Source organism: Acinonyx jubatus, chromosome A1, assembly GCF_027475565.1.
Source record: "Acinonyx jubatus isolate Ajub_Pintada_27869175 chromosome A1, VMU_Ajub_asm_v1.0, whole genome shotgun sequence".
NCBI lineage: Eukaryota > Metazoa > Chordata > Mammalia > Carnivora > Felidae > Acinonyx > Acinonyx jubatus.
Genome location: NC_069380.1, coordinates 97360908 through 97386563, shown reverse-complemented (window position 1 = coordinate 97386563; position 25656 = coordinate 97360908). Strand labels below are relative to the sequence as shown.

General features: G+C 37.7%; 1 protein-coding gene across 2 annotated transcripts in view; it reads right to left on the bottom strand.

Annotated features, from left to right (window-relative positions):
- PRR16 (proline rich 16) overlaps positions 1-25656 on the bottom strand; it is a 669457-nt gene that overhangs the window by 566442 nt on the left and 77359 nt on the right. For both annotated transcript variants that reach the window (XM_053220118.1, XM_053220123.1), the window contains exon 4: positions 20019-20124. The gene's annotated coding sequence lies outside the window, so the exon portion shown is untranslated. The remainder of the gene's footprint in view (positions 1-20018; positions 20125-25656) is intronic.

The following is a 25656-nucleotide window of genomic DNA, read 5'->3' as shown; positions in this document are numbered from 1 at the left end:
AATAATTCTACTGTACCTTATATAATTTGAAAGTGAAAGAAGTGTATCCAGCTACATTAGGAACACGTGTCCAGATGCACAAAGATATATCTAACATTTAGGAAAGTCAAAGTGAGGAGGGTTTGGAGTTTCTGATTGCTGTCCTTCCACATGGTGAGCAGTTCAATTCATCAAACAGAGGAAAATTCCATTATAATTTTAGCATCAAGAGATCAGCTCCTCGTTGGTCTTGCTCACTGATTAACCCTAGTACTAAGCATAATGCCTGGCATGTGGCTGATGATGCCCTTGTTAGAAATATTATCTTGTTAGAAATACTTTGCTAATTTAAAACTGCCAAGTGTTAATGATAATAGAAATATTTCTGAAAATGTTAATCCATAAATATTAAGATTCAACCTTTGGCAATCCCTTTATGCTCTTCATCTTTTTAGTGATGTTTTCAATAGCACCTACCTTCAAAATAATAGAAAATACAAAAACAATTTTTTAACTCGCCTTTAAACCACTAACTTTATTAGTTCTCTCCCAGCAAACTTATCTCATTTAACTGTTGTTTTTTATTATTTTATTATTATTTTTTGAGAGAGAGAAATAGTGTGCACATGGGCATGTGCACACACAAGTTGGGGAGGGGCAGAGGGAGACGGAGAGAGAGAGAGAGAAAGAGAGAGAGACAGACAGACAGAACCCCACGCAGGCTCCGTGCAGTCATCATGGAGCCCGATGCAAAACTCAATCCCACAACTGTGAGATCATGACCCAAGCTGAAAGCAAGAGTCGGTGGCTTAACCAACTAAGCCACTCAGGTGCCCCACATTTCTCGGTTTTTAAATTTGGTTTTCTGGAATAATTTTCATAGCCAGAACAATTTCAAGTTATTTTCAAAATTATTAATAGAGATATACTCCCTTTGTACTCACTGAGAAAAAGAACATCAAACTTTAGACATATTTGACCTGATAAACAATTGCTAGTGGAAAACACAATTTAATTTGCCATAATTCCTATTTCTAATATCGTACCCATACTTGGACTTTCACCTCATGATAATCTTAAACATAGAATGTGTTAATGCACTTTCATCTTTGGTCATATTTTCTATCTTGCTTTAAAAATCATTACCATGGTTATATTACCCAAGTCTTCCAACACTTCTCAAATACTTCTATATTGGCTCAGTAATCAGCAAAGTGAAAATATAAAAATCAAGTAACAATGTTACTAGATCTTCTTGATAGGTATCCTCTGAGTACTTTAAATTAATTCATGCTTAACAATTACTACATAATTGCAACAATGACCTTATTATTTGGAAAAATGTCCATATATTGGTCATAAATTTTTAAAGACTCACATAATTAACAATTTTGCAGGGGAAAATTTGAGATCCCATGGCCCTTTTTAAGCAACTCAGATTCTGATTCATGCATCATGATTTTACTCACCGGTTCATCAATTTAATGTTGAGCACCTACTAATTCCCCAGTCCTCAACTAGTGCTGGAGATTCAGAGGTAAAGACAGACAAAAAATTTTTTAAATTTTATTTTTGAGGGAAAGAGGGAGAGAGAGACAGAGCATGAGCAGGGGTGAGGCAGAGAGAGAAGGAGACACAGAATCCAAAGCAGGCTCCAGGATCTGAGCTGTCAGCACAGAGCCCGATGAGGGGCTTGAACCCACGAACCTCGAGATCATGACCGGAGCCGAAGTCAGATGCCTCACTAACTGAGCCATTCAGGTGCCCCAAGTTCCCTCAATTCTTGGAGTGAGAATCTACCATGATATTACATCTTTCATTCTTTTTTTTCTGTATACCTAGACTGTGGTGTCATGTTTTGGGAAGTTTCCCCTTCAGACGGAGACCTCAGTAAAAACTGCAGGTTTGGTATAATAATATGACAGGAAGTGAATACAGGTACATAATAAATCCACAAGAATATGTGACAGAGTCCATGATGCCCTAACCCAAATCAACTTCCTCTTCTTTTGGGCACATAGCTAGATTACATTTTCCAGCCTCCATACAGTTAGTTCTGGCTGTGTGCATGAACAGGAAATGTGAACCAAAGTGAAGTGTGCTTCTTCCAGCCTTGGTCTGAAAATCTCTCTAGGGTATCTCCATGCTCTTTCCTACTTAGGACAGACTGGAATGAGGGGAGTGTTGTGTTACCGAAGTCCACTATGGTGAAAATGGCAGCAGTAAGTGGGTAAGAAACAGTGAGCCGTAAGTGGGTGGCTCAATTGGTTAAGTATCTGACCCTTGATTTCGGCTCAGGTAAAGATCCCATGGTTTGTGAGATCGAGCCCTGAGTAGGGCTGTCAGTACAGAGCCTGCTTGGGATTCTCTCCCTCACTCTCTCTCTCTCTCTCTCTCTCTCTCTCTGCCCCTCCCCTACTCACACACTTGCTTGTTTGCTCTCCCAAAATGAATAAATAAAAACACAAAGGATGCCAAAATGGTGACACCCAAATTAGCAACGTTTAATCAGCTGTGCTGGATATCTTCTGTCTCTTCACATCTATTTCCCACTGTCAGTGTGGCAGTGTTGGAGAAGCCAATTTCTTCAAACCCCCTAATAAGGGTCAAAACTGGAAAAAAAAAAAAGGCTTTGAGCACAAAGTCACAGTAAGCTTTCTCCATTAGACAAGGAACTGAGCCCTGCAGCAAAAATTAAGGATGCTGCCTTCTTACCAAAACCTCTTGTTCAGATGGCAACTACTACTATGTTGAAAGAAACAGGCATGGAAGCAAAGAAGCAGAGAAATAAAGCAAGCTAGAGAAGTAAACCTAAAGGAAAAAGGAAAAAGACATTGTCTGTGGTTACTAGCACTTGGAATATACGTAAACCACTAAATTAGAACCCCCCAAAACTTTTTTGAGGTAATTCTACAGTCAAGAACTATGAGTTTAGCCCAAAAAATAAAATTAAAATAAAAAAAAAAAGACTGAATATAAAACAATCCTTGGGCTCCCAATTGCATAAGATTAAGAAATGGACTTTGGAAACTGCACAGCTCCCTAAGAGAATATTCTCCAGGACCCATTTCACTTTAAAAAAATTTTTTTTAAGTTTATTTATTTATTTTGAGCACACAAGCTCGAGTGGAGGAGGAGGAGAGAGATGGGGAAACAAAGAATCCCAAGCACACTCATCATTGTCAGCACAGAGCCCAATGCAGATCATGACCTAAGCAGAGTTCCAATGCTTAACCCACTGAGCCACTCAGGCACCCCTCCAGGGCCCATTTTAAAAGTGTCTGCAGACAGGGGTACCCAGGTGGCTCAGTGGGTTAAGCATCTGACTCTTGATTTGGGCTTAGGTCATGATCTCACAGTTCATGAGATTGAGCCCCGCATCGGGCTCTGTGCCGATAGCACTGGGAGCCTGGTTGGGATTCTCTACCTCCCTCTGTATCTGTCCCTCCCTAACTTGTGCTTCCTTCTCTCTCTCTGTCTCTCTTTCTCTCTCTGTCTCAAAATAAATAAAGATTTTTTTTTAATAAAAAATTAAAGTGTCTGCAGACGTAAATATAGAAGGAAGATCCTTCCAGAGGACGGGAGCTAAGTCCATGGAGATCAACTCACAAGGAAGTTCTTCCAGAAAACAGAACCAATATCTAATCATGAAACTTCCTCGTCTGCCAGTGTAGACAAGTCTAAAGATTGCCTTTCCAGAAGGATTCCAGCATTTTTCTGCACTAAAGTAAGCCATGAGTTTCCCATCCACACATTGTCAAAGTAGAGGTTTCTTATGATTACTATGCACCTGCTTTACTAAAGTATGCTATTTTCTAGGTCACAGGATTTAAAATATAGTAACAGAGGACTGGTCCTGACTGAGAGAAGTAGACATCTTCCAGATATCCTGTGAAGGACTGGGAAAGGGGGGCAGTGATGGAAAGGGGCTGTAGGTTGTCTCACTGGGAAAAGGATGGGTCTGTTTTAAATATGAGGCAAAGGCTACTGATTAGTATTTCAGAAGCAGTAGGGTAACCTGTGGCAAAAATTTCTTGCTATTCACAAGTATATATATTCTCTTCTTCAAGGACACAATCAGACACTAATTTTTCAGCCTTCCTCGCATTATCGTGTGATCATGAGATGGTGTTAAAATGCAATTTCCAGGCCTAGCGAACCAAAATGTCTCAAAATCTGACCTCATTTGTTTCACTAGGATTAGACTACCATGATGTCCTCAAGACCTCATCACAGTTTCCATTATTATGAGCACCTATGTGACAGACAACAGAGAAGACAGCTGTCCCTGACAGAAGTCACAACTGCCTTGTATTTCTGGGTGAGAAAAAAATTGACTTATCCTGGCTAAGGATTCTTGGTAACAGTGGCTAGCATTGGGCTAACCCAAAAACTAAGTTTTATTTTATTTTTTTTATTCTTTATACACATTCTTTTTATTTATTTTTTTATTTCTTATATTAAATACAATTTATTTTCAAATTGGTTTACATACAGCACCCAGTGCTCATCCCAACAGGTGTCCTCCTCAATGCCCATAACCCACTTTCCCCTCTCCCCCACCCCTATCAAGTCTCAGTTTGTTCTCAGTATTTAAGAGTCTCTTGGGGCACCTGGGTGGCTCAGTCGGTTAAGTGTCTGACTTCGGCTCAGGTCATGATCTCACAGTTTGTGAGTTCAGGCCCCACATTGGGCTCTGTGCTGACATCTCAGAGCCTGTAGCCTGCTTTAGATTCTGTGTCTCCCCTTCTCTCTACTGCTCCCCTGCTCACTCTCTGTGTCTCTCTGTCTCTCAATAATAAATAAATGTTTAAAAAAAAGAGTCTCTTATGGTTTGCCTCCCTCCCTCTCTGTAACTTTATTTTCCTCCTTCCCCTCCCCCAATGGTCTTCTGTTAAATTTCTCAGGATCCACATATGAGTGAAACATATGGTATCTGTCTTTCTCTGCCTGACTCATTTCACTTAAACTCCACACCCAAAAAACAAATAACCCAGTGAAGAAATGGGCAGAAGACATGAATGGACACTTTTCTAAAGAAGACATCCAGATGGGCAACAGACACATGAAACGATGCTCAACGTCACTCCTCATCAGGGAAATACAAATCAAACCACACTGAGATACCACCTCACTCTGGTCAGAGTGGCTAAAATGAACAAATCAGGAGACTATAGATGCTGGAGAGGATGTGGAGAAATGGGAACACTCTTACACTATTGGTGGGAATGCCAACGCATGCAGCTGCTCTGAAAAACAGTGTGGAGGTTCCTCAAAAAATTAAAAATAGAACTACCATATGACCCAGCAATAGCACTGCTAGGAATTTACCTAAGGGAAACAGGAGTGCTGATGCATAGGGGCCCTTGTACCCCAATGTTGATAGCAGCACTCTCAACAATAGCCAAATTATGGAAAAAGCCTAAATGTCTATCAGCTGATGAATGGATAAAGAAATTGTGGTTTATATACACAATGGAATACTACTTGGCAAAGAGAAAGAATGAACTATGGCCTTTTGTAGCAACAGAGATGGAACTGGAGAGTGTGATGCTAAGTGAAATAAGTCATAGAAAGAAAGACAGATACCATATGTTTTCACTGTAATGTGGATCCTGAGAAACTTAACAGAAGACCATGCGGGAGGGGAAGGAAAAAAAAAAGTTAGAGAGGGAAGGAGGCAAACCATAAGAGACTTTTAAAAACTGAGAATAAACTGAGGGTTGATGGGGGTGGGAGGGAGGGGAAAGTGGGTGATGGGTATTGAGGAGGGCACCTGTTGGGATGAGCACTGGGTGTTGCATGGAAACCAACCTGACAATAAATTTCATATTAAAAAAAGAAGAAGAAGAAGTGGTTTATATATATATAATGGAATACTACTTGGCAATGAGAAAAAATGAAATCTGGCCATTTGTAGCAACATGGGTAGAAATGAAGGGTAATATGCTAACCAAAAGCTAAGTTTTAAAATGCAAGTTTCAAAGTCATTCACCTATAGATTTATTAAGGCTGAACACATTTCAATTCCTCCTTTCATTTTTTTTTAATTTTATTTTTTATTTTTTAAAATTTATATCCAAATTAGTTAGCATATAGTGAAACAATGATTTCAGGAGTAGATTCCTCCTTTCATTTTTTTAAAATATTTTTTATTTATTTTTGAGAAAGAGAGAGATGGAGTGCAATTTGGGGAGGGGCAGAGAAAGGGAGACACAGAAAGTGAAGCAGTCTCCAGTCTCCAAGCTGTCAGCACAGAGTCCAACACAGGGCTAGAACCCACAAACTGTGAGATCACAACCTCAGCCACAGTCAGATACTTAACTGACTGAGCCACCCAGGTGCCCCTCAATTCCTCCTTTAATGTGTACTACTGGACAAGACAACAGAGCCTGTTTCGTTTTTTTCTCAATTTCTTCAAAATTTTCGGTCACCGGTCTCATTTTCAGATCCCCTGTTACTGGTTTGCATGAGACCAATATAATAGGATATCTATTAAATGACCCACTAACTGATAGGTGCCATCATTTTTCCTGTTATACAGATTTGGAAATGGAGCATAATAGGATAATGCAAAACCTTCCTCAAGATCACATTTCAGAACTGATGGACACAGGATTCAGCGTTATACACAGCCACTCATGGTTATGAGGAAATGCAAACCTGTTGTGAAATTTAGTCCTCCCACATGGCTTCCTTGAGTATTGTGGCTACTAACAGTGTTAGCAAAGAATGGCTGTAGTTTGGAAAATACAGGTGAGATTTGGGACATCCACATTACAGACGAATTTATTTTTTAGAAAGGAATTCAACAAATAATTCCTATAACCAAAGAGCTTGCGCTGATCTTCTACAAGGGTGTACTTCAGACAAATGTAAAGATTCACAATATCATAGGCTCACATTTATTAGAACCAAAGTGAAGGACAGGGCTTGATCTTCTCTACCCCAAAAATATGGTTTGTGAAGGCAAGGTTTGCAATTTTTCAAATATTTTCACGGAACGAAAATACTATTTCCTTCTAGTAAAAGGAAACTATTTCCAGAGCTCATAAAATAAAGCACTATTTTCTGTGCCTCAGTTTTTTCATAAAATATCTTTTATTCATACCACGGAAGGTTGGAAGTTCCTTCTAAGAGACTTTCGTAATAACATAGGATGTGGAATGTGTACTTGCTGTAGATACCTAATTAAAATTTTGTTCCCTTATTACAGTATGTTCTATTTCTATGTACATGTGCTTTCTCATTTATTTACTTATTTATTCACTCATTCATTCATTCAGGAGGCATTTACTGGCTGTTTGCAAACCAATTCCAGTGGTTGATATCCACTACTAAAATCTCTCTCCAGCATTCAGAACAATGCCTGGAACACAACACACACAACACAGATATTTAGAGAATGAATGAGTGAATGAGTTAATAACGAGTGAATGAAGCATCTTAGTTTAGCATCTGCAACAAACTTAAACCTAAATATAAGGGAGACCACAGCATGCTCTCAAACCCATCTACATCCAAAACCTGAATGTAGACTTGAGTATTTAGAAGGCAATTCGATGAGAAGTGGATCTGAAGTTTAGACTCAAGCATGGACACAGTGAGTTTAGAAAGACCTAAAACAGGACAATGAACAAACTACAAAGATATGGACATACATAGTGTGCTCAGCATCAATAAGACAATCAGTCGTTATTATCCGGATTCTTTCTTATCATAACCACATGGCCTCAGTGTCCTAAAATGCTCCTGACAAATAGTCCTCCTAGTGCCTACAGTAGTCTGGGGCTCTTTTACTGCCCAGGGCATTCAAAGGCATGACTCTAGCCCTAAACTCTCAATGTGTCTCCCAACCTACCTTCCTTGCAGAGAGATCCAAGTGTTGAAGTAAATGGCTTACTCTAGACCTGAGGGAAATCAGTGCTACTTAAATAAGAGCACATAAAATTGAGGGAAGAAACCACAGATGTTAAATACACATGGTTTGAGAGAACTGTTTGTCCTTAGAGCCTCATGTATTCTTTTCTTACAGGATTATTCACTTCAGAAAGTAATCAATTCCAGTCTAAGGTCATAAGTGGAAGGTTTATGGTGGCTTCTCTGATAAACAGAAATGCCGAGGAAAGTTATCCATTTACTTAAATCACTCAGATGTTAAAGGGGCAAAACATTTACCGAGTTTACTTAAATACATTTTTTACTGGCATAATTGAGGCTTGACATTATTTTTTTTTTAAATTCCATCCACAGCAATCCTCATTAGCCCTCTGTATTACTGGTGGCACTATCTATGAGACTTCATGCTTCATTTCTGTGTGATACCTCTGAATCCTTAATACTTTGATCAGATTCCAAGACTCTGGTTCCACACTCTAATGTCAGAGAAAAGCCATATATATGTATAATATATAGTATATATAAAATAAAAATTTGGTCATTTTCTCAAGTTTTTTTCCTTCTTTAGATTTATATAATGTATTTCTTTAAATAAAAATACTGTTATACATTACTGAACACTATTACTAGAGAGACTGGATATTCAGAAATGGTGACTTCTGAATTTAATAAATATAACAAAGATTCTAAACACCTAACTCAGGAATGTGACAACAATACATGTAGAATTCCATGTGTATGGTTTAAAAGGAGGAGGGAACCCCTCATTTAATGGAGTATAGTTGTTACATTATGGGTGCCAAGTAGAATTTGACAGGCCATAACGAACACTGGCAATTGCTGTCCACAGAAGTTAAATGCTTAATCACAGACATAACATAGATCACTTATTTTTAACATTTAAATTCTCATGTTTAGTGTCTCACCAATACTAAGACTACAGAGGGGAAGCTTTGTTTTTCTATCTTTAAAAATAAATTCAAATTTTTATTAAAGAAAGTAGTTTTATGAGCATTCTTGGTAATACATTTAGACTACCTTCTTTTTGAAGTTAAACTTTTATCAAAATCTAACATGATAGAATGAGTCTATACACAGTTTATACGCAGTCTATATCTATACCCATGTATCACTACTTCCAGAAAATGAACTCAGGTATCCAGGTTTTGGGTTCTACGTGTACTGTAATTCTATAAAACATATTTTTTGGAATGCAAGTGGAAGAAAAATACATAAAATGATAAATACAATTAAGGTGCAGGGCTTGGAAAGGGGCCCTTCCAAGCAAGAGGCTCTGACACTTCAGTTTCATATAGCATAATGCTAAAGTTCCCTCCAGGTGGACACCATGGTTGGCTTCCACATTAGCCATGAACACTCACACAATTTGTGAATACCTTGGGTTTCCACGATTGATATCTGGGCAGTCCTCTCAGATGAGTTAAAAAAAAAAAAAAGTCCAGGGATACCTGGGTGAATCAGTGAGTTAAGCATCTGACTCCTGATTTGGGTTCAGGTCATGATCTCAGGGTTTATGAATTAGAGCCCTGCATGGGGTTCCACACTGACGGTGCAGAGCCTGCTCTAGAGTCTCTCTTTCTCCCTTTCTCTCTGCCCCTTCCCCTTGTGCTCACACACTCTCTAAATAAACAAATAAATAAATAAACAAACTTTAAAAAGAAGAAAGGAAGGAAGGATAGAAGGAAGGAAGAAAGGGAAAAATAGGCCAATTAGAACATGCACAGCCTATTTCCCCTAAAAATCATGTTCAGAAATCTAATTTGGTATGTGTTTAAAAAGTCTTCTAACAATTCTGCATGTTAACCCCTTCAATTTCATTGTTTCCTTTTCAACAAGCAGAATACTATGAGGTGGGGGAGGAGAAATATTAGGAACATAAGAGTATGCTTAGTTATGTAAGCTTTTACATAGTCAAATGTTTGGAAAGGGTTATAATCAACCATTAATAAGAGGTTTATGCAATACAATTTGTTTTCATTATAATCATGAAAATTATGTAGTTTCATTTCTAGAAAGAACCTATTAGTTCATTTTTTTTTATCCACATAAAAAAAAATAATTCATGATACTTCATCCCGCACCCACTCAACTCATTTAAGTCTTTCTGGCTGTGTATCTTTTCCAAATCAGAGGATAACATAGGGCAGTAAGACTTGCATTTTTTACTTTGCCTTCAAAGTAGCTCTTGCTAAATGAGTAAGTATGGTGATGTAATGTTAAGTGCCTCACGGCAACTATAGTTAAGAATACTGTATTGCATATTTCAAAGTAGCTAAGATAGTGGATCTTGGAAGTTCTCACCATAACAACAACAAAAAAAACCTGTTACTATGTATGGTTATGGATCTTAACTAAATTTATTGTGGCAGTCATTTCCCATTGTGTACAAATATCAAATCATTATGCTGTTACACCTGAAACGAATATAATGTTATGTCAATTTTGCCTACATAAAATTTTTGCAAAGTATCTCTTGTTCAGTGTTTAGAAATGCAATGAGTAAATGTGTATAAATTTTCTTCCATCTTTATGATAGGAAAACTGATAAAATCAACTATGGGAGGGTCCATCATATGGCTTTTGGAGTCCAAGAGAATTAAGTATGAATTCCAGTTCTGGTAATGACTTGCTGTGAGATCTCTCTGAGCTTCAGTTTCTACATCTGTACTGAAGATAAATGAAGTGCATTGGGATGATTGCCTAGAGAGAGCAGGAAAATGAGAGAGGGGAAATAGGGTTAAAATGAAATAAACCTGTGCCTGGGTGATACATTTGGTTAAGCGTCCCACTCTCAATTTTGGCTCAGGTCATGATCTCATCATCTGTAGAGCTTGAGCCCTACATTGGGTTCTGCGCTGTAAGTGTGGAGCCTGCTTTGGATTCTCTCTCCCTCTGCCCCTCCCCTGTTCATGCTCTCTGTCTCTCTTCCCCTCTCTCAAAACAAATACCCTTTAAAAAAATCCCCAAGCCCAGTGAAAAGAGGAGAGGAAGAAGTTATCTTAACAGGGAAAGAAAGAGATTTTCAGTAGAGAAAACCACCTGGATAGGAGGAGTGGCAATTAGTGATGTGACAGGTGTTCTGATGCAGCTTACAGAGCAACCACCAGATGATGTCTCAGATCTCACTCTCTTCCCTGCTTTCAACAACTCCATTGCTTGAGGGTGTGAGAGTCTGTTGACACAAACCACACAGATCAACCTAATAAGAAGAGAGCCATGAGGAACAGTGGGAAATAGATGTGAAGAGACAGAAGATATCCAGCACAGCTGATTAAACGATGCCAATGAGGCCACCTAGTTCAACAATCTAGGAACACACAGGGATTTATGAATAAAAAGCAACAACCTTTGCTCGATCCTCCGTGTCGAAGTCTGGACTGTGAAGTTACCGTGTGAAACCACTTCACACTTGGGCTCTTCTAATGATGACTTCTGAACATCTGAATAACATCAAACTCCTCTTTCTAAACTTATGGAAAGTGCCTACTTATTTTTGCTCTGGAAAATGAAGACTTAGCTAACTTAAACACGCATGCTTTCCTCGGCACATCCAAGTTGTTCCTCTAGTTCTCTGAAAGCTAACTTTGCATATTTAAAAGAAAGTTGGTTTTGTTCAAGAGGCTGGACGTCTTTCAATTATAGGGAAAGTTTATTTTATTTGATGAGACAGCTGATTAAGAAAGTGTATCTTCTCAAATATCCATAACAGTTGAGTAAATTCACCTATAAGCAAACTTTTCAGCTTTAGGAAAGCTTCAATGAGATATAATATGCAGTGAAGTTAATACTTAGGGTATAGTTTTAAGAGCTTTGATAAACGCATATATATTAAATAATAAAGCATTTCCATCACTCCAAAAAAACCCCACGTGCCCGTCTACAAACAAATTCTTTCTCCTGACCCTGGCCCATGGTGACCACTGACCTTATTTCTATCTTTGTAGCTAAGCCTTCACTAGAATGGCATATAAATAGAATCATAAAATGTCGTATGTTGTATCTAGTTTCTTCACTAAGCATAAGGATTTTAAAAATCATCCGTGTTGCTGAATATGTCATTAGCATTTCTTTTTTATTCCCATTGTATGAATAAGTCACTCTTTATCCATTCAGCCACCAAATGTGTTAAGATTTTTAATTTTAAGAAAGAAAGTACACAAAACAGGGTCTATAACAGATAATGTTCCTGATAGAAATATATGTGCTATAGTATGTAGCCCTGATTTTCAGTTGTGGTTTCTCTTCCAGATAATTTACTTTCATTTATATCTAGTGTATTCTTTTGAAAATCAGGCCATTGCTTTTTAAAATTTCTTTGTAATTTTATTTATTTTGAGAGAAAGAGAACATAAGCAGGGGAGGGAGAGACACAGAATCCCAAGCGGGCTCCACTCTGTCAGCATGGAGCCCAATGCGGGCCTTGATTCCACATACAGTGGATGATGACCTGAGCCGAAATCAAGAGTCAGATGCTTAACTGACTGAGCCACCCAGGCGCCCCTGCTTAACTTTTATTTGAAAAGGAAAAGGATGTAATTTTCAAATGTAATTGAGGGAAAAAATTTTTGTAAGACTCCAACACAAATTCATGGAATAAAACACAAATTCTGCAACTTACAAGAACAGAGACTACCTTTTAAAAAATCTAAGAAAAATCTTGTAAACGTCTGATACAATTCCTATAATAAAAAAATATAGCAAACCACAATTAAAAATTTTAAGAACTGAGAGCTAATTTTTATGCTATTTTTACAACATACAGAGCATATTTTCCTAAAGCAATTCATTTCATCAGAGTGGCAGATGTCAACACAGTGCTTTAGCTCAAAGAAAATTGTGCTATTTTTAACTTTTTAATTTATCAATCAGGGTAATAATACAAACAGGGCTCTAGTATTCACTACTGCTGTCTAGAAGGCTAAAGTGTAACCTTTTGTGGCAAAGCAAAACTATAATATCTGAAAGCAATTTAACAGAAATGATATGCTGAGTAACCGATGGGATGGATTTGCTAACCACTCATAAATAGGAGAAATGGAGAATCATTTTATCAAGAATCACTAAAATACATAAGGGAGAAAAGTAGCTTTTACTTAGACTTTATAAAAGATTCCTGATACATTAGGATAGGAAATTTCATTTGGAATAAATTTTTATTGGTTTATCAAGATCAAAAGGAAATAAGAGCAATTATTCAAGCAGGACTATAAGCAAGACGTGTTTCCTCCACAGCTCATGATATTCTGGGAAGAAATTTCTGGTAGAGACGGAGACAGATGAAAAACAATTTGTTCTAATATAAAGATGAAATAAACAGCTTGCTAACTGCTGTAGAAACCAAAAATGTAACTATAGGAAGAATACAAGAGCAAGGGAGAATTTAAAAAATTTTTCTTTTTACATTTATTTATTTTTGAGAGACAGAGCACAAGTGGGGGAGGGGCAGAGAGAGAAGGAGACACAGAATCCAAAGCAGGCTCCATGCACTGAACTGTCAGCACAGAGCCCCATGCGGGGCTTGAACCCATGAACTGTGAGATCACGACCTGAGCCAAAGTCGGACGCCCAAACGATTGAGCCACCCAGGTGCCCCACAAGGAAGAATTTTTTAAGTAGAAAGGCAATCATTTTTACAATTCTTCAGCATTCTTTTTTGTTTGAAATTTATCCTGAGGTCATGCTGTTTCTTTTTTTTGTTTGTTTTTTTTAATGTAATTATTTTGAGAAAGAGAGAATGAGGAGGGGAGGGCAGAGAGAGTGGGAGAGAGAGAATCCCAAGCAGGCTCTGCACTGTCAACACGGAGGGCTCAAACCCATGAACCATGAGATCATGACCTGAGCTGAAATCAACAGTCAGACACTCAATTGACTGTGTCACCCAGGTGCCCTGAGGTTATTCCTAATAGCATATTATCCTATTTACTATTGAGTGCATATTCCACTTCATCAGGAAATTCATCCATTTTCAGGTGCAATTCAACTCAATGCATACGATGTCTCTGTCAGATCCCCCAAGACTTAGATTTTATTTCATTGAACAATGTAGATAATAAAACAGCATTTGGGAAGTTAAGCCAGAGATAATAAAAAGATAGTTTCTCCAGAATAAGAGAGGTTTATGTATTTACAGACTTCGCAATAAAGAAGAGCCATAGGTGAAGCAATAATGCCAAAGACATTTACAATGTGAGAAAGAAATATGAAAGTTACAGGGTATAAAATAAAGAGTATTAGCAAACAAGTTTTGCTCTGTTTACTCACTGCCCAACCCTAAAATAAAGGCGAACACACAACAAACACATGGAGACAAGATAATCAAGATTGAACAAATATGCCATCACGAGCTCCAAGTGTTGTGAGTGAAAAGGGATCCTAGGTATTTATAAATCATGGATAAAAAGAAAAAAAAAGGATTAGATAAAATATAAACGGGAACTTCATGTCTTATCCAACTCCCTTCACATAAGTGCAAATTACGCTAAGTGGTTGAAAAGGGTGGAAAGCATCTATGTTGTTTGTTTCAGTTGTTTTCAGTGTCACAGGAATGAAAATGTCAGTTCCTCCTGCATTGGATCAGTTTATGTCCCCAAGAGAAACTTTCCTTTTGTGGCCAAAGATTTTACCTTTTGACCATAATCATCCATAACAGTATTCCTTTGACGTTATGCACATGCTTACTGGCAACAGTACCAACAGAAGAATTATACAATATTAACATCACAAGAGACTGAACATTGTGCTTAAGCAGTAACATGAATAGGAAGCAGGATTTTGCTAAGAATCTACCTGCAGGCCAAGAACAGACCCATCTGAGATTCATCAATGGGTTGGAGACATTGTCCACAGTATTCAAGGTGTGTCAGAATCTGGTTCTTCAGGGTTTATGCAGAAAAAACAAATCTTCGGCACAACAACTAGGGGAAGTCTGTTGAAGTAGTTGCCCTGACACTCCTGCAGAGGGCTCATGGCTGCCTTGTAAACTAGGGCCTACGATGAATGCAACCTGAGTGTGTTCATTCATTCAACCCAAAACAGCCATCTGACGCACCATGTTACAAGCTGGGAATACAACAGTCAAGAGGACAAACAAATTTTATTCTGTCTTGAAGCTCAAAAAAGTCACAGGTGATTGGGGCGCCTGGGTAGCTCAGTTGGTTGAGCGTCCGACTTTGGCTCAGGTCATGATCTCAAGGTTTGCGGGTTCAAGCCCCTCATCAGGCTCTGTGCTGACAGCTCAGAACCTGGAGCCTGCTTCAGATTCTGTGTCTCTCTCTCTTTGCCCCTCCCCTGCTCACGCTCTATCTCTCTCTGTCTCAAAAATAAATAAAAACATTTTAAAAAATTTAAAAAAAGTCAGAGGTGATAAACGCTATGAAGGAAATAATGTCACCATGAGTCTCTGGAGCTCAGGAAGCAAGTGGAATTATTTTGATGGAGCCAGGAAAGTGGGACCTTGAATGGGAGCCTCATCACTGAACAAACAAGGGTCATGCTTGAGAAGTGAGGACATTCCAAGCTGAGAGAACAATGGCAGCCTTACTATGTTACTTAACCTCTAAGGACCTCATTTCCAAGTCCATGAAAAGGATGACAAAGCCTGTCCTCTAAGGCACCTAGAAAACTTAGGGAAAATGAGTCTGGCACATTCCGCAGTGAGGGCTCTATAGCCACTCTCATCACTAACTCTCTGCATTGACGCTCCCTCCTTGATACACCCTGAGGGTCAGAATTGCATATCTACTCACGGTGAGGGGGGGCAATATCAAAACTGTTTGAAGACAAGAAACATTTTAAGAAAAACAACTATCAAGAAAATATGTATGCATTCCAGAAAACTTACAAAGAAGGTGTTTTATACTTGCAAATGAAACAATGTAGGGTCAGTGAAACGACAAAGTTGAGGTCAAAGTCCTGAGCAAGAGTCTTCTCAAGCTGCACATGAACAAAGACAGCCTCCGAGGAAAAGAATATTGGCTTACCTGCAGAACATCACCTGCCTGGAGCAAATCTCAATTCTCTTCCTAAACTGATTATCACACAAAGTAATGAGGTTTAAAAAAAAAAAAGACCACTTTTACCTGTGTGTGTGTGTGTGTGTGTGTGTGTGTGTGTGTGTGTGTGTGTGTGTGTGTTTCCTTCCCAGAAAAATTAGTGTCTTTTTTCATTTTTCCTATCTGAGATCTCACCATGACCTTTTTTAAATGACATGCTACAAAGATAGATACAACAGCACAGAAGGAACAGGAAGAGCATTGGTTTTCCGGATCATGCTGGGAAGGGAAGGAGAGTCCTTTTCTTCCCAGCTTTCTTACTCCCCACCTCTCCCCTTGCCCTGCCACAGACAGTTTGGGAGAGATTAAAACTAATGAGATCTAAGTAGGTAATTTCATATAGTTAATACCACTCACCCAGCAGGAGAGCAAGATAAAAGATTCAAGAGAGGGAAAAGGAAGGGCTAGGGAAGCCAAGTATTAGGATTCAGAGTGCCTTTGATAAAGAAGCTAGTAGGATCCAGTAAAAAAAACAAAAAAAATCGTAGTCTAATTAGCAAGCAAATTGCCAAAAGACATACATTCCCACAGAAGTCAGTATACTGTAAGTATGATCATTTGGGCTTTGAAATAGGAACTAGAACTAAATACCTGAACTAACAGTGAATGAAATCTGGTTTGGGAAGTACTAAGTGAAAAACTCAACATTTCCCTTTAACTGGAGCTATATTTTAAAATACTGTATTAAAGTAGAGATAGCCAGAGGGTCTAAGTTTTCTTCAGTGGGATTTATACAAGCACATTTAAAAATAAAAAACCAAGAATACATGATATTCTCTAAGAAAACATTACTTACTGTTGGTCTGAAAGAGATACTTATTAAATTCCTTTTGGACTTAGGTTTGCTCACATGTTCACTTCCAGGAAAAGACTACTTGTGACATTAACAAGAAGCAGGCCTCTGTTTCCCAGTAACTGTTGGGAAACGTCAATGACTCATTTATGGGAGTGAACAAAAGGATTAAGGAGAGAAGAGCTATTTCACAACTATAAATACATACTAAAGTTACAGAGCTCTCTCCCAGAAAAAGCTATAAAGAACACTGGGGAAAAAATGAAAAGAGTTTTTGTACAAAGTAAACATACAGGAAAGCAGTAAAAAGAAAAAAAGAGTTTAGTACTTTTAATCTATGCTGAGTGAAATAAATCAGAGAAGGACAAGTACTATGCCATTTCACTCATACGCAGGATCTCAAAAATGAAACCATCAAAACAGAGAAAGATTCATAGATAGAACAACCTGGTGGTCCCCAGCAGGGAGGGAAGTGGAGGGATGGGAGTAAGAGGCGAAGGAGATTAAGAGGTGCAAACTTCTTAAAAAATAAGTACTTAAAAAATAAGTACGTTGTAGGGTCATCTGGGTGGCTCAGTTGGTTAGGCAACCAACTTCAGCTCAGATCATGATCTCACAGTCCGTGAGTTTGAGCCCCGCTTCAGGCTCTGAGCTGACAGCTCGGAGCCTGGAGCCTGTTTCGGATTCTGTGTCTCCCTCTCTCTCTCTGTTCCTATCCCACTTGTGCTCTGTCTCTCTCACTCTCAAAAAAAAAATAAATAAATAAACATTTAAAAAATTAAAAAAATAAGTACATCGTGGAGATGCAATGTACAACACAGGGAATATAGTCAATAATATTGTAATAACTTTGTAGGGTGACAGATGGCAACTAGACTCCTAATTTTGTAATGCCTAAAAATATTGAATTATGCTGTATACCTGAAACTAATATAATACTGCACATCAACTATAAGTCAGTAAAATAAAAACTTGAATCTAGATTGAAAACATGTGGCTTCCAGAGAAAATCAAGAGTATATTAGAATGTTTGGTTTGCTTTTGCTTTCATGTCAGCTTCCTTTAGCCTTTTGGTCTCTTTGTATTCAGTGTTAGAAAATGGCCATTAGCACCACCTACCACATCGATTTAAGGAAAGAACCATTTCCTGAAATATTTAATTCATAGCACTAACAGATTTTTTAAATTTCTTTAGGTTTAACTCTTTACCAAAGATTATGCACATACTATAGTCTTTAAGTACAATGTACATTATTAGAAAAAAAGCTACTCGGGGAAAAGGATTCTTCTCATATAATAGTAAATCTTAGGCAAAATTTTTTTTTGAAATTTTATGTTTTAAAATTTGAAATAATGGTCAACATACATAATAAATTGCAAGAATAGTAAAAGCAACCCCCATATCCTCTTTACCTAAATCCCCAATTGTTAATGGTTCACTGCATTTGCCTCATTACCTTCCCATTCTCTCTGTATATATGGACTTTTTTTTTCTATTGGATGGGATGCCCTATCACCTCTAAATACTGTAGTGTTTTCTCCAAAAATAAAGAAACCTCCATATGTTATGACCACACACCCTTTTTATTCAGTTAAATAACAGTGCTAACAACATTGACCCAACACATAGATCCCAAAATTTAACATAACCTAATAATATCTCTTTAACCATTAAGTTCCAGCAACCTACCCAACAATACTGCATTTAGCCGACATGTCTCATCAGATTCCTGCAATCTGATTAGTTTCTCCTCATTTCGCCAGCGCTTGAGGGGCTTCAAGGCTTTCATGCTATAGGACAGCCCTTGGTGTCTGACATTTCCTCATGACAAGGCTGAGCATCGCATCAAGAGGCACACTCGGGTAATGTCCCACCACTGGTGATATTCAAATTATCACCTGGTTTCTGGCAGTTTCTTCAATGGAAACCCACTTTTGCACAAGATGGCTGGGCCAGAAAGGATAAAGAAATACTATCACGGAAGTTGAGGTCCCAGAGTTGGATGGCAGTGCTGTTCTCAGCATCATGCACTGTAGTAAAGCTTCCTCCCCTTGTTTTGGTTACTATTGTATGGGGAGGTATTTTGATTACTATCTCATGGAGAGGTATTTTGATTACATCGATATTCTGTTCCTCATCAAAGCCCTACAGGCAAGCCTTTAATTGATGGTTCTCACCTGTGCCTACTACCCAGGTGCTAGTTGCTAAACAATGATTGTGTATTTCATCATTTCTTCTTTACCTATCATTGATAATCTACTCTGAAGTCCTTTTCCTTCTTCCTTATTTATCTACTTATACAAGTGTGGAGTGGTGGATTTCTCTTTTATTCATTAAGTGGCAATCTCATACTCTCACTATCTATTTTGATATTTAAACTGTCATACGGTTGGTGAGCTCCTTCAAACTTACATCTGTGTTTTTGCTTTTGTTTTTGTGGTTTTTTTTGCCATGTTTCAATCAGCCTTTAACCATTTAATTATTTTATGCATAACAATATATTATATGCTAATCTTAATACCCCTGTTATATGCTCACCGGCTCCAGCTCTATAATCCAAGGAGCCTTGGTTCCTTTTAGTGGAAGATTATTTCTAGAAATCAAATCCAAGTGTTTGGTGTAGACATTACTAATAGAGTGTCATAGTTCATGGTCTTTCAGTAAACAGAGTTAGGAAATACAGGGAGCTATACAGATACGTGTATATATAATTTTTATATGTAATCAATTTGCAAAGTTACATAGATATAAAATCATATTCATATATATATATGTTTATGTAAACACACAATAATGCACATAAACCTATAACTCTCAATATCTGGGCATTCACAGTCCTGAGCTTTGTAGGTTTACAAGTATTGGTTCTTAAAGGAGCATTACGATACAGCAAGAATCCCACCGATCCTTAAGTTACAGCTACCTCCCTCGTCTGTTGGGGTCTCAGTGCCAAGGGATTAGGGGGCAAGAGCAAGAATCATCATGCTGGCAGGAACCACTGGCTCTTATCAGAAGAAGGTACAGCTTCTGTTACCTGAGGAGGGCGGGGAGCCATTTTTGGGCACCAAAGTGAACCATTTGAGTATCTCTTGGTATTCCTCTGTTCATTTTTTAAGTTAAATGGAAAAGCTCAAAAGCCCGAGAAGGATGTGACAAGAACCCAGAGCCCTCAGTGTAGAGGTTCTAGATCACTCCACCGAGTAAACCACTTAGGACAGCAAAGTTCTGAGAGTGAGGGCAATCTAGAATGTCAATAGAGGAAGACATTACTTACCACTCGCAGGCCTGAGTCTTCAGTTGTGAGGATTATAGTTTGTACCACTGACCTCTCTCTTAGACATCTCCACCAGGAAAAGAGGCCCACCAGAATGCTGGAGTAGCTGCACAGAGAAGAAGCGGACAAACTGTAACAAACACCGCGTTCTCCCGTTCAGATCCCCCCATGCAAGGCCTTAAAGCTAATTCCCTGCTTTTGTGAGGACGGCCTACTGACAGGTGTCAGTACTTAGTCCTTCCCAGGAATTGCCCATGGCTGAAAGAGAAATCTATCATCCTCAAAAACCTTTCAAATGTATTATTTATTCCGCAATTTGAATTATACAAATTAATATATGAATACATTCTCTTCATTAAATGCAACTACAAATAAGGTAATTAAGTTCCTTTAGCTCTACCTTAATACCAGTCACCTTTCCTCTCCACCAAGAAGCACTGTTCTTAGTTTGCATTTATCCTTCAAGACCTTTTTCCACACATGTGCAATTATCCCAGTTCTTATCAGTGACCAATGTAAAATTACACATACACAAACGGATGCGAGCTGAGTTCATGCATGCTTGGTAGGCTGAAGTTTGTATTTCCATGCTTTAACATTCATTTGGGTGCGTTTTCTCATGTTTGATAGGGTATATACCCTTATTGTTTTACAGATGTAAAACATGTAGCATACTATGTTTAAGGCATTAGTATTTATGTTCCAGTTTGCTATTTTTTCCCCACTGTAAGTAAAGAGTATGATAATTTTTGGAGATATTTTTAGGGGTGCCTGAGTGGCTCAGTTGGTTAAGTGTCCGACTTCAGCTCCGGTCATGATCTCGCAGTTGGTGGGTTCAAGCCCTGGTTTGGGCTCTGTGCTGACAGCTCGGAGCCTAGAAACTGCTTCAGAATCTATGTCTCCCTCTGTCTCTGCCTCTCCCCCCACTCGTGCTCTGTCTCTCTCTTCTCTCTCTCTCTCAAAAATAAACATTTAAAAAGAGTATTTTTTATAAGCCCAAGCAATATACAATATATAATACAGCTAAAATTCCAGAAGTCTATATTTCACAATTTACAAAAGACATTTGAGGGTCACCTGAATGCCTCATTCAGCTAAGCATCAGACTCTTGATTTCAGCTCAGGTCATGATCTTGTGGTTTGTGAGATCCAGCCCCAAGTTCAGGGGGTGAGGGGTGGGAGGGCTCCACGCTAACAGTGCAGAATCTGCCTGGGATTCTCTCTCTCCCTCCCTCTCTCTCTCTGCCCCTTCCCTGCTTGTGCTTGCTCACTCTCTGTCTCTCAAAATAAATAAACATTTTTAAAAAAGAAATTTGAAATCACTGTATTAATGTTAATTTCTTCCGATTATACAAGAGGATTACATTAACAAGTTAAAAAAGAAATCACTTATAATCCAATTATTCTTTCATAATGTTTTAAATGTATATAAAAGTAAGAAAAAAATTTCCTCTTTCCTTTCTCCAGTGTATTTAGTATTTAGTATTGGTATTTAGAAATATCAATACCTTATTCTATCCATACATCTATGTATTTATATATCAACACATTTTGTTTAATGTCATAGCTAGAAACTTAGAAAGATGAGAATAAACACACAAACATATGGACACAGCTGATTTTGTTTAGTTTTCTACCAAAAGAATGGAATTTTACAACATACTTTGTTATAAAGCCTTTATTATAAACTATCTTTACAAGTCAGCATATAAACATATATGTCATTTCCATATGAGTAGCGTTCCATTGCATTAATCCCCCAAAACTGATGTCAATAATGCTTAAGCGGATTTATCCATTTTTGATAGAAAAAAACCTGTCATTTTGATTTGCATTTTATAGTGTTTATTTTTATAAGATTTTTAAAATTTTTAATGGTTATTTATTTATTTTGAGAGAGAGTGAGAGTGCACAAGTGGGGGAGGGGTAGGAGAGTGGGAGAGAGAGAATCCCAAGCAGGCTCCATGCTGTGAGCACAGAGCCCAACATGGGGCTCCATCCCAGGAACCTTGAGATCATGACTGAGCCACTCAGGCACCCCAGATGTTTTTTAGTCACTCCAATTCAAACGTGAACTGTTACTCTTTAACTATTGTCTACTTTTGGTCTAGGCTGTTGAGGTTTTTTTGTCATATATTTTGTTGCACTTTTTCTATATAGTGCAAGTATTACACTTTTTCCTATTCAATTACCTTCTAAATGTTTCTACCCATTTTCCCTTCTAACTTTGTTAAACGGTCTTTAACCATTCAATGTTTTTAATGCTAATGTGCCCAAATCTGTCCATCTCACCCCTTATGGTTTTTGAGGTTTATGTCATGGATGGAAAAGCTTTCCCTACTACAGAATTTATAGTTTCTGTTTTGGTCTACTTTTAGTAATTTTTTTGATCATGTGAAATATTGGCAAAGTTTATCTTCTTCCAAGTGAATGGACAATTGCACCAATCCAGTGAATTGAAAAATAATTTTTGGCTCTCTTCCACTCTAACCTCTTTTTTTTTTTCCTTCCCCTCCCCCATGGGTTTCTGTTAAGTTTCTCAGGATCCACATAAGAGTGAAACCATATGGTATCTGTCTTTCTCTGTATGGCTTATTTCACTTGGCATCACACTCTCCAGTTCCATCCATGTTGCTACAAAGGGCCATATTTCACTCTTTCTCATTGCCACGTAGTACTCCATTGTGTATATAAACCACAATTTCTTTATCCACTCATCAGTTGATGGACATTTAGGCTCTTTCCATAATTTGGCTATTGTTGAAAGTGCTGCTATCAACATTGGGGTACAAGTGGCCCTATGCATCAGTACTACTGTATCCCTTGGGTAAATTCCTATCAGTGCTATTCCTGGGTCATAGGGTAGGTCTATTTTTAATTTTTTGAGGAACCTCCACACTGTTTTCCAGAGTGGCTGCACCAATTTGCATTCCCAAAGCATAAGAGACTCTTAAAAACTGAGAACAAACTGAGGGTTGATGGGGGTGGGAGGGAAGGGAGGGTGGGTGATGGGTATTGAGGAGGGCACCTTTTGGAATGAGCACTGGGTGTTGTATGGAAACCAATTTGACAATAAACTTCATATATTGAAAAAAAAAAAAAAAGAAACATACTCCTGAAATCATTGTTGCACCATACACTAACTTGGATGTAAATTAAAAAGAAAATGGTAATAAATAAATAAATAAATAAATAAATAAATAAATAAATAAAACATGGCTAGTGCAATGACCTAGATGAAAGATAAGAACCCAAAACAACATGGTGGTGGAAGAACAGAAATGGAGGGGTGGATTCCACAGATATTTGGGGCAATTAATCTGTATAACCAATTTAATAGAAGTTGTAATATTATAATAAATATGTATTTCATCTTTGTTCCTGGTTCCTGGGACTGAGCTCCTACAACTCTTGTAATCTGTAACTCTTGTCAACCCAGTTACATCTTTTGTTACTTATAATAAACCACTTCCAACCATAAAAAAAAATAATAATAATTTTTTCCCAAAGATACAAAATACATTATCATACCCTAAAGTACCCTTCTATATCTTATTTTGTTTATATAAAAGGGTTAAATGATGTCTTTGGGGTTAAAAATGGTATGATGGTAAACTCAAAACTTTTACAGTGGAAACACCTGCATCAGGCATTGTCACTGCAAATATGTAACTTGATCTAAATCTGTTTCCATATCCTTCAAATGGGGATCCTACCTTCCTCCTAGGGTTGTCTTGAAGATTCAGTGACCTAAAAGTCAATTGCCTGAGGCATGACATGTGCTAGGAAGTTAATTCCTGTGGGTCCTCTTTCCCCATTTCCTTCTACTCATTCTAATAAACAGCTTTTATCAGGTTCTTCCAAGTAATATACTTGACGTTGGCTCATTCTAGTGGAAAACTTGAGGTGCAAATAACACATCCAGAAGTTTAGAAATTCTATGAGTCCCTCACCCCTAAATTTTATTTTCCTTTGTATTTGCCACTATAGTGAAATAATATTCATAGCACCTTGTCTCTGGGGAATCACAGGAGCTTATTGTAAGTGAACTAAAGAGTGGATGACTTTTAGTTCAGCACACCTGTCACATCATTTTCAAGTACAGGAGGCTTCTTAACAAACCTGCACTCTATAATAGTGTTTCATTTCTGCTAAGAAGTCAGTCTTCCCCAAACTGTTCTATTGAAAGCACAAAGAATCTCAATGTTCCAGAAGGTGAAACAGAGGTGGAAGTTGTCAGAGAAGTTGGTGATGGCAAATACACAGCATTTCAATGATACTGATGGTGTTCATAATACTATGAAGAAGTCCTTAACAATTAATAGGAAAAAGTGTTATTAATTATACTTTCAATAATGGATGTAATATGGATTTTAGTATTAAAAACATATAAAATATGTGGTTACATATTAAACAGGGCAATTAAAAGAGAAGAAAACCAACAGTTGACATCTTTGTTCCATGTTTTAAACAAGGTGAGGTCAACACATATTCCATGAATGTTTTGCTATTGCCAGGTACTGGGCCAGGCTCTAGAAGTTACAGTCTTAGAAAAATACACCTTTACTGGATTTTTCCAGAAATACTATAAATTATAATTTCATATTAGTTTGCAAGGCTTGGGAAAGATTCCATGCAACTCAAAATATATGTGATATAAATGACTAAACATGAAATGATGTTAACAATTTTTAATTATGATAATGGTATCTGTGTTCTCTATTTTTAAGAGATAAGATACTATAATATTTTGGTTTTATTTAAAATAATTCAGTTTTTTGAGGGGGTAGAAATGGGAGTACAGGTGAAACAAGATTGCACAGGTGTTGTTTATTACTGAAATAGCATAATGGGTACAAAGAAATTACCACTATTTTTGCATGTATTTGAAATATTCTCTAATAAAAATTGTTAATGATGCGATACCAAATAAATCCACAAATATCAGTGGCTAGATCACCTATCATAGTCCATATAGAAGAGTAATTCCTTGTATCATCATACAAATTCACTCTAATTAAGATTTTTCAGATTCAAAATCCAAGCTCTATCGCTCACTAGCTATGTTTTATTAGCCAGGTTAATTAAGCATTTTGTGTCTTGATTTTCTTATTTGTAAAAATCATTATAAGATTATTGCAATCATTGTGGTGCCTGGGGGGCTCGGTCAGTTGAGTGTCTGACTTAGGCTCAGGTCATCTCACAGTTTGTGAGTTCAAGCCCTTTGTCAGGCTCTGTGCTGACAGCTCTGAGCCTGGAGCTTCCTTCAGATTTTGTGTCTCCCTCTCCCTCTGTCCCTACCCACCTCACACTCTATTTCTCTGTCTCTCTCTCTCAAAAATAAACAAACATTAAAAAAAATCTTTGAAAAGATTATTGCAATGACTAAATCAGTTCATCCCATGTAATTGCTTAGAAGTAGTTGGAATATTGTAAATACTAAATATTTGGTTGCTATTTTTATTATGCAGTGACAATAGTTATATTTGGTCTCCAAGTGCATCATTTAGATAAGAAATACTGACAAATTACTCCATGGATTATTAGGCTTCCAACAATCCCAATTTACCTGTCTTGTTAAATATCATCTGGTTACTCAAAGTCTTATTCTATGTAACAGTGAGAAGCAATAAATCCC